This window comes from Myotis davidii, unplaced genomic scaffold, assembly GCF_000327345.1.
Source record: "Myotis davidii unplaced genomic scaffold, ASM32734v1 scaffold803, whole genome shotgun sequence".
NCBI classification, from domain to species: domain Eukaryota; kingdom Metazoa; phylum Chordata; class Mammalia; order Chiroptera; family Vespertilionidae; genus Myotis; species Myotis davidii.
In genome coordinates, this window is record NW_006295567.1 from 2,685,293 (window position 1) to 2,694,526 (window position 9,234).

The window sequence follows — 9,234 nt, forward strand, 5'->3', positions numbered from 1 at the left end:
ACAAACACAGGGAAACAGCCAAAATAAGGAGACAAAGAAACATGCCACAAATGAAAGAACAGAAGAAATATTCAGAAAAAGAACTAAATAAAATGGAAGCAAGGAAGTCACCAGATACAGAGTTCAAAACAATGGTTATAAGGATACTCAAGGAACTTAATTAAAACTTCAAAGAACTTAGTGAGAACTTCAAGGAACTTAATGAGAACATCAATGACATAAAAAAATCACCAGTCAGGAATGAAGGATACACTAACTGAAATAAAGAATAATTTATAGGAAATCAACAGTAGAGTAGAATAGAGACACTGAGAATCACATCAGTGATTTGAAATATAAGAAACCAAATAAGACCCAATTAGAACAGCGAAAAAGAAATAAGAATCCAAAAATATGAAGATAGCGTAAGGAGCTTCTGGGACAACTTCAGGTGTACCAACATTTGCATCATGGGGGTCTGGAAGAAGAGAGGGAGCAAGAAATTAAAAATCTATTTGAAAAAATCATGGCAGAAAACTCCCCCTACCTGGTGAAAGAAATAGACATACAAGTCCAAGAAGCACAAAGAATCCTAAACAAGATGAACCCAAAGAGGCCCACACCAAGACACATCATAATCAAAATACCAAAGATTAAAGACAAAGAGAGAATGTTAAAAGCAGCAAGAGAAAAGCAGTTAGTTACCTATAAGGGAGTACCCATTTGACTGTCAGCTGATTTCTCAATAGAAACTTTGCAGGCCAGAAGGGATTGGCAAGAAATATTTAAAGTGATGACTAGCAAGGACCTACAACCAAGATTACCTAGCAAAGCTGCTATCATTGAAGATCAGATAAAGAGCTTTACAGACAAGAAAAAGCTAAAGGAGTTCATTACCACCAATCCAATATTACATGAAATGTTAAAAGGTCTTCCTTAAGAAGAAGAAAAAATATGAACCATAAAATGACAATAAATACATATCTATCAACAATTGAATCTAAAAATAAAAATAAATGAACAAGTAATAGAATGAAGAGAATAAACTGGTGAATAAAATAGAATCAGAGGCTTAGAAATGGAACAGACTGACGATTCTCAGAGGGAAGGAGGGCAGGAAGAGATTAAACAAAGATCTTATATGCATTACCTATAGACACAGACAATAGGGTGGCGAAGACCTGGGTGGGGTGGGAACTAGGTGGAGAGGGGCAATGGGGGAAAAAAGAGGGACATCTGTAACACTCTCAACAATAAAGATTTAAAATAATAAGAAATTAAAATAAAAACAAAATAAATGAACAAAGAATCTAATGAACAAAATAAACTGATGAATAAAATAGAACCAGAGGCATGAAAACATGGAACAGAGTAATCAATCTCAGAGTGAAGGGAGAGGGCAAGAAGAGAGTAACCAAAAAAATTATATGTATATATGCATTACCCATGGACACAAAAGAAACAATAGGATGGTGAAGGTCAGGTGCAGGGCAGGATCTGGGTGGAGGGACATCTGGAAAAAAGAGAGACATCTGTAATACTCTCAACAATAAAGATTTGAAAAAATGAAAAAATAATAAAAAAGACCACTTGCCAATTTTATAGTCTGAAATAGTCCTCACCACCAAAACTAATAAGAAATAAAATAAAATAAACCTTAAACATTTTATTTTTCAATTACAGTTAATGTACATTATTATATAGATCTCATGTGTATAATATAGTGATTAAACATTTCTTTCTTTTTTATTAAATTTATTGGGATAACATTAGTGAAAACCATTATATAAATTTCAGGTGTACAACTTTACAATACAATATCTGTGTGCTCATCACTCAAAGTCTAGTCTCCAGTTCTTGTCCTTTTCTGTCTGACGTATTTCACTTAGCATGATACTCTCAGGATCCATCCATGTTGTCACAAATTGCAGTGTTTCATCTATTCGTATGGCTGAGTAGTACTCCATTGTATATATGTACCAGATCTTCTTTACTTAATCATCCGTCGAAGACACTTAGGTTGTTTCCATGTCTTGGCTATTGTGAATAATGCTGCAATGAACCTAGGAGTACATATATCTCTACAAATAACTGTTTTCAAATTTTGGGGGGTAGATATCCCGAAGAAAGATTGCTGGTTCACATCGTAGCTCTATTCTTAATTTTTAAAGGAACTTCCATGCTGTTTTCCATAGAGGCTGCACCAATTTACAGTCCCACTAACAGTGTGTGAGGGTTCCTTTTTTTCCACATCCTCTCCAACACTTCTTATTTCTTGTTTTATTGATGTTAGCCGTTTTAACAGGTGTGAGATGGTATCTCACTCTGCTTTTATTTTGAATTTCCCTTATAACTAGTGATATTGAAATAATTTTCATATTTCTGTTTAAATACCTTATGAAGTTATCATCCCAATAAGTCTAGTACTCATCTGGCACCATGCATAGTTATTACAATGTTATTGACTATATTCCCTATTCTATACTTTATATCCTGTGACTATTTTCATAACTGGCAATTTGAGCTTCTTATTCCTTTTCACCTTCTTTTGCCCATCTCCCAACCCCCAAATACATTTTTAAAATTCATATTTTATAGATAATTCCCAAAACTAAATTTAATGACTATAATACCTATAATGCTTTATAGTTTTCATAGTACTTTTACATTTATTCTCTATCAACTATAGCAATTGAGACTTTAACAGATCATTTATTCCATATCAAGTCAAGCTAAGTGTATCCTACTTTTCACATGATATTAAACCCAATGAATGTTTTCACAGAAATAGGATAATCCCCAAGTGTAATTTTCTTTACGATTGGTCATAAAATGATATTATAAATGTAGTAATAAAAAAAAGCCTATGGAAATTATTATATTGAAAGTATTTCAAAACTCTCAAAGTGCTACATTCCTCTACTAATTTCCCACATAACATTTTAAACCTTAAAACTCTCTTTGGAGCAAACACTCAGAACCCACCCTCCTTATACTCCCCACCCTGACTCCCATTTTCTTGCTTCCAACTTTCCAGAAGGAGAAACAAAAGGAGACCTGAGTATATCAGGCCTGGATTCTCTTAACAGCTCATCCTCACACCCAGGTTCAGCTACATAATTTGCCGTGTTTAACCCTTTATTTCAAAACACACGGGTGTGTGGGGGGGGCGGGGGGTGGGGGAGGGACGCAGTTAAAGCCCTAGCCAGTGTGGCTCAGGTGGTGAGCACCAAAAGTTCACCCGGAAGGTTCAATTCCCAGTCAGGGCACAGGCCCAGGTTTCAGGTTTGACCGCTGACCGGGGTGCATGCAGGAGGTAACCAATCAATGTTTCTTTCTCACATTGATGTTTCACTCCCTTTCCCTCCCTCTCTCTCTGAAATCAATACAAACATTAAAAAATGCAGTTAAAGCAGATAAAAGTGCTAAAATATAAACCTTTCTCAATTAAATATTTTTTTAATTACAACAAATATTAGGAGTAATAGTGATATATAAATAAAACAAACTTAACTTATTGCAAAAAAATACTTTGGTATCATAATTTTATATATGACAATAAATAACAATATTTTATTTATGTGACATCCTAATCACATGCTATTTCTGGCTTATTTTTTCTGCAAGTTCATATATTAGGTTGGTAAAATTTTTACTTTTAACAACTTAATTTTCAATCGATATAACTGGAAACAATGTCAGTGCTCTTTTCAAAGGCAAGATTGCAAATAATTTTTAATTTTGAGAAGGATATTTCTTCTGTAGCAACTATTCTGGAGCTCTTAAGAGTATTATATAGGCTATGATGACATTGAGATAAATTTCTGAGAAATTATTTTGAAATATAAATTTTAGTATAACTAGAGCTGATGATTCTCATAGAACAATTTTTTAAAAAAATGATTTAACTCTTCATACACATCAACTTTGTGTTAAGCCCGAGTTTAATTATAAATGTAAATTCATTCACAAGCAATTTAATGGATATTTATTTGACAGTGTTGCAATATTTTCCAAACCAGAAATTCTGAACTCTGAAATATTCTAATGAGTCCCTGATATGCTTTATTGCAATGCCCACGTGTACACTACTATCTTGCTTTCATGTTCTTCCAAAGTGTACTTAGCATCAGCAAGTACTGTCCCATTTCACTGTTCATGCAGGAAAGTTAGTGTAGATGTCGCAGAGTTGGGATACTGGCCTCCCACTGCAGGTCCTAGTGCTGTCTCCATGCTAAACCTCTGTTCTGTCCTGGGACTAGGGCCTATGTGACCATCACCACTGCTGCTTCTGCTGCTGCTTCCACAATCACCGCTACCAATTTGGGCCAGGTCTCAGCCACAGCCATCCCTTCAGGGCCCTGTAGTTCCCCAGACTGTGTCAGGGGTGTGCATGTATGCCAGGCAGCCAGCGAAACTGCTTGCTGCTCACCATGTCTATGGGGCTCAAACTTGAGTGTGTGTATATTGCTGCTAGACATATCTTCTCTGTTCATGTGCATACTGCACTGTCCCATTGGACTTCATGTACAAAATGCAAGTTCAAAGATAACATTATTAAGAATTTCAAAGTGGCCACAGGAGAGATGAAACCTAGCATAGGCCCCATTTTGAGAGCCAACCTTAAGCAAACATCATCTTTCTCCCTTCTCTTCTCTTTGAAGCCAGGGACTGGAATGCTAGACTGAGATCATTGTCTTGGCTTTCCAACTTTTACCTTTATCTGCCATCAGCCTTCTACACTCACAACTTCATCAAAATTTGTTCTGACCAAGGCCACCAAATGCTTCTCAATTACCAAATCTAAAGAACTCCTTTAATCCTTGTTATGGACTGAATGTTTGTGTGTCCGTCCCTATTGCCCCCCCTACCCCCCCCCCCCACACACACAAAATTCCTATGTTTTAGGCCCTAAGCCCCAACGTGATGGTCTTTAGACTAAGGTGGGTCTTTGGGAGGTCATGAGGTTGGTTCCTCAATGGTAGGATTACTGTTTTTAGAAGAAGAGGAAAGGAGATCAGAGAATTCTCTCTCTATCTCTCTCTCTCATTTGAGAACACAGAGAGAAGGCATCATCTCCAAGTCAGAGAGATCTCTCTCAATCTTACCAGGAACCAAAGTTGCTAGCACCTTGATCTTGACCTTCCCAGCTTCTAGAACTGTGAGAAATAAAATGTTTGTTGTTAAAGCCACAAAGTCTATAATATTTTGTTACAGCAGCTTGAGCTGACTAATATAATCCTCATCTTACTTGATAACTCCTCTTCTTAAAATTCCTCCCTTAATTTCTGAGACACCACCCTTTCTTGGTTCTTAACTTACCCTCCAACTATTCTGAATCTTCAGAGGCTCCCTTTCCTCTCTACACATATCTAATGTTATTCTTGGATTGGTCTTCTTTTCCCTCAGCATACTGTCACTAAGCAATTCCAATGCCCAGGCTAGAAAAAAATAATTCCTAAACTACATCTTTAGCACAGAGCTCCTCACCCATAAAACTTACAAAGTTCCTGGGCATCTTCACTGAGATGTCACTGGAGATTTGACAATCTGTCCAACACAAACTCATCATCTTTCTCTACTTGTTGCTTTTGCCTCCTATCTCAGGTGGCACCACCATCCAAACACACAAGTCAGACAACTGAGATTCATCATTGACTCCCTCCTTTTCCCATCCTATATAATAAAAGCCTTATATGCTAAGTGTCCAGTCATGCAGTTGGCCGTTCAACCAATCAAAGCATAATATGCTAATGATATGCTAAGGTAGCTCACCCACTTGCTATGATGTGCACTGACCACCAGGGGGCAGACACTCTGACCAGTAGGTTAGCTTGCTGCTGGGGTCTGGATGATTGGGACTGAGCAAGATGAGAGGGGCCAATCATGCCCTGGAGTCCTCCCGTGGTCCCTCCCAGGCTGGCCAAACTCCCGCATCTCTCCCCGGCCCCAACCGTGCACCCGTGGGGTCCCTTGGTCTGGCTTGCACCCTCTTGCAATCTGGGATGCCTCAGGGGATATTGGAGAGCCAGCTTCAGCCCATTCCCGCAGGCCAGACCAAGGGACTCCACTGGTGCATGAATTCATGCACCGGGGTTCTAGTATGCAATGATATACCAAATCTAAGGGATTCTATATTTTTAAGAGATCTCAGCATTGTCCTCCCTTTTTCTATCTTAATAGAACCTACCTTAGTTCAGGCCTTTACCATTGTTCCCCTAGGCTATTATAATAATTTTGCTTTTTTTACTCTCCCCCCTGCTCCAGGCATGTGTCTTGCCTACTCTATCTTCCACTATGCTGTAAGAGTGATCTTTCCAACACAAATCTGCTGTTTCCCCCTACTTAAGACTTTTCAATGACTTCATTGCTGGCAAAATGAAGCCCACTTCACCTAGATAATAGAAGGCCTTGTATCCATAATCTGGCCCCTGTGTATTTTCCATCTTTATCTCTTACATCCTTTGCTCTCTGTTAAACTACTAGCAGTCCTCCAAATGTCATTTTACTCTTCACTGCTTTTTTTTTCTTTTGATTAGAAAGCTTCTCTTTATTTCCTTGCACATGTTCAAGGCTTCTGGAATGCATCACAGAATGTGTTTCATAGACAAAGAATGCACAAGATATGAAACCACTCGGTCTGGGGCAGTCAGGGAAGACTTTGGGCAGATCAAGGAGGTAAGAAATGGGCAAATTTTCGAACAGATTGGATATGATGGCTACCCAGCTTTGATCTGAACACCTGGAAAGATGGAGTTGCCATCAACCCTGGATGAGAAAGACTGGATGATGTAAATTTAGAAGGGAAATAAGATGTCAGTTTGGAATATGCTAGATTTGAGATGCCAATTAGACACTCACGTGGAGATGTTAAGTAGGAAGTTACATATAAGTTTGGAATTCAGGGGACAGATTTGCACCAAATATAAAATCTGGGAGTCATAAGTGTACGTGTGGCATTTAATGCCATAAAGTCAAGTCAGATCACTAAGGGAGTAAAAGGAGATAGAAAAGGAAGCCCAGCGCCTGAGCTCTTTGGAGTTCAGAGGGAGATGCCAGTGAGATAGAAGGGAAATCAGAAAACTGTTGTCCTGGAAGTCAAGTGAAGAAATTGATAAAATGAGATGAAGTCCCTGATATACGAAGTTAAATGGGGACTAAGAATAAATGATTAGACTTTGCAATAAGGAGTTTTAGTGGGGTGGTAGTAAGAAAAATTTGATTAGAGTGGTTTCAAGAGAAAAATAGAAGGTAAGGATTTGGAAACAGTGAATATAGACAACACTTCACTTTTACATTTTTTTCTATAGCAGGAAAGATGAAGAGTAGTAGTTAGTGGAGGAAGTAGGATAAAACAATGGTGTTTTTTTTTAAATGGGGGAAATTATAGGTATGGGATAAGGAGTCAAGGCTATATTCAAGGGGATGATGGTGGTTGATCAGGGCATCTAAGCTCAATAAGGAGTGGAGTGGAGTTAAGAGTGGAGCAAGGGATAATGAAAAGGCTGTAGGGATGAAGTGACTAATTGATGGGAGCCAGGTACTAGAAGAAATAAGCTAGAAAGTTGGAAGGTGGTGTTCAGAAAGTAAAATGCTTGAAATTGAAATTATGGGAGGATGGCAATTTTATGTAAATGATAATGTCTAGGGTTTCATGGGAGTAAGTGGAAGAAAAGATAAATAGGGTGGAGGAAAAGGTCATTGGGAAAGCGAGAGCAAAAACCTGAGAGGCCAGAGTATTGGAAAGATTACGTACACGGATACGGAAATCATTGCATTTTATAGAAGAACTAGTTTTCAAGATACTGACAGTGATCCAGGAGCTACATCTTCCCTAATAATATCCCTCTCACTTTTCAAAGTGATTATTTCACACGTTCTCTTTCCTTTTACTTTCAACACTGTCTCTCCCTTCCAGCTCTCAACAGATGGTTTGTTTCTTATTTCACTAAGAAAATGAAATCAATCTTAAGAGAACGTCCACAGGCTATCAGCAACCCCAGCTCCCCACTTACCTGCATCCATGCTGTGTTCTCTTCCTTCCCTCCTGTTGGAGTGGAGAGCCAAAGTGGGTCCCTGTCTAAGGCAACCTGTCTCGTCAGGGCAGACCTATGACCTTCCAGCACCACACACAGTTCCTTGGACAGCGCTGCTCTACAGTGTCCCTGATAGATGCCCATTTGTCTTCTACTTGAAAGGTGGGGAAATGGCTACTCTCCAAGATAGCATAGTGCATTTTCAGGTGGGTCGATGTGCTAGAACGTAATTTTAAAGAAGTTAGCCCAGAATTACTTCCCTCTGATTTCTGCATGAGAATCCTAGCCCTGTGGATAAATAGAACACACATTCACAAGTTCTTTTACCAAGTGTCTCTTTGTCTATTTTCAGACCACTGTCCTGTCTCCCTCTTTGGTTCTCATCCTCAGGCCAATCCTCCCAAATGCCTTCTGTGCTTCCTCCCATGACTGTTTCCATGTTCCTTCTGTTCTGGTGGCCCTCCTCCACATTTCTCCTAGATAATATTTTCCCAAATTGAACTCTTTATCTCAGCTGTAGTTTGATCTGCAGAAAACAGAACTACAACTTTCCTGTGCTCCCAGCACTTAATTTCCATATATGGAACCTAATTTTATTTTGCCTTTTTGGGTTTTTTAAAGCACCTATCATTCTTTTGTGCATACTAAGCATGTTGGTCACTAATATCCAGTCCTCAGTTCCTTTTTAACAGACATTCCTGTTCTAGTAAGACTCCCTAGGCCTGTACCAGACAAGTTACATTAAAAAAAACACCTCTGTTTAATTTCTTGTTGCTGATGAAATTCTATTGTATATTCCAGGGAAATGAAACAGCAGAGGAGTGAGAAAACTCAGACAGGTAAAAATAATTAAATATCTTATGATTTATTATTTTTTTTGCATATTTGTTTTTAATTTGATTCTCAGCTTTGCAGATAAGCAAACAAAGGCTCAGAAAAAAACCATATTGAAATAGACTAATTTCATGTGGCTAGGAATTTTCAAAGCTGAAATTAAACCCAGAATATCATTTTTTAAAAATCTTTATTGTTCAGATTATTACATTAGTTACTCTTTTTTCCCACCATAACTCCCCTCCACCCGGTTCCCACCCCACCCTCCGCCCTCACTCCCGACCCACTGTCCTCATCCATAGGTGCACAATTATTGTCCAATCTCTTCCCTCACCCCCACACCCCTCTCCATCCCCCAAAGAATAGTCAGTCCCTTCCCTTTCTA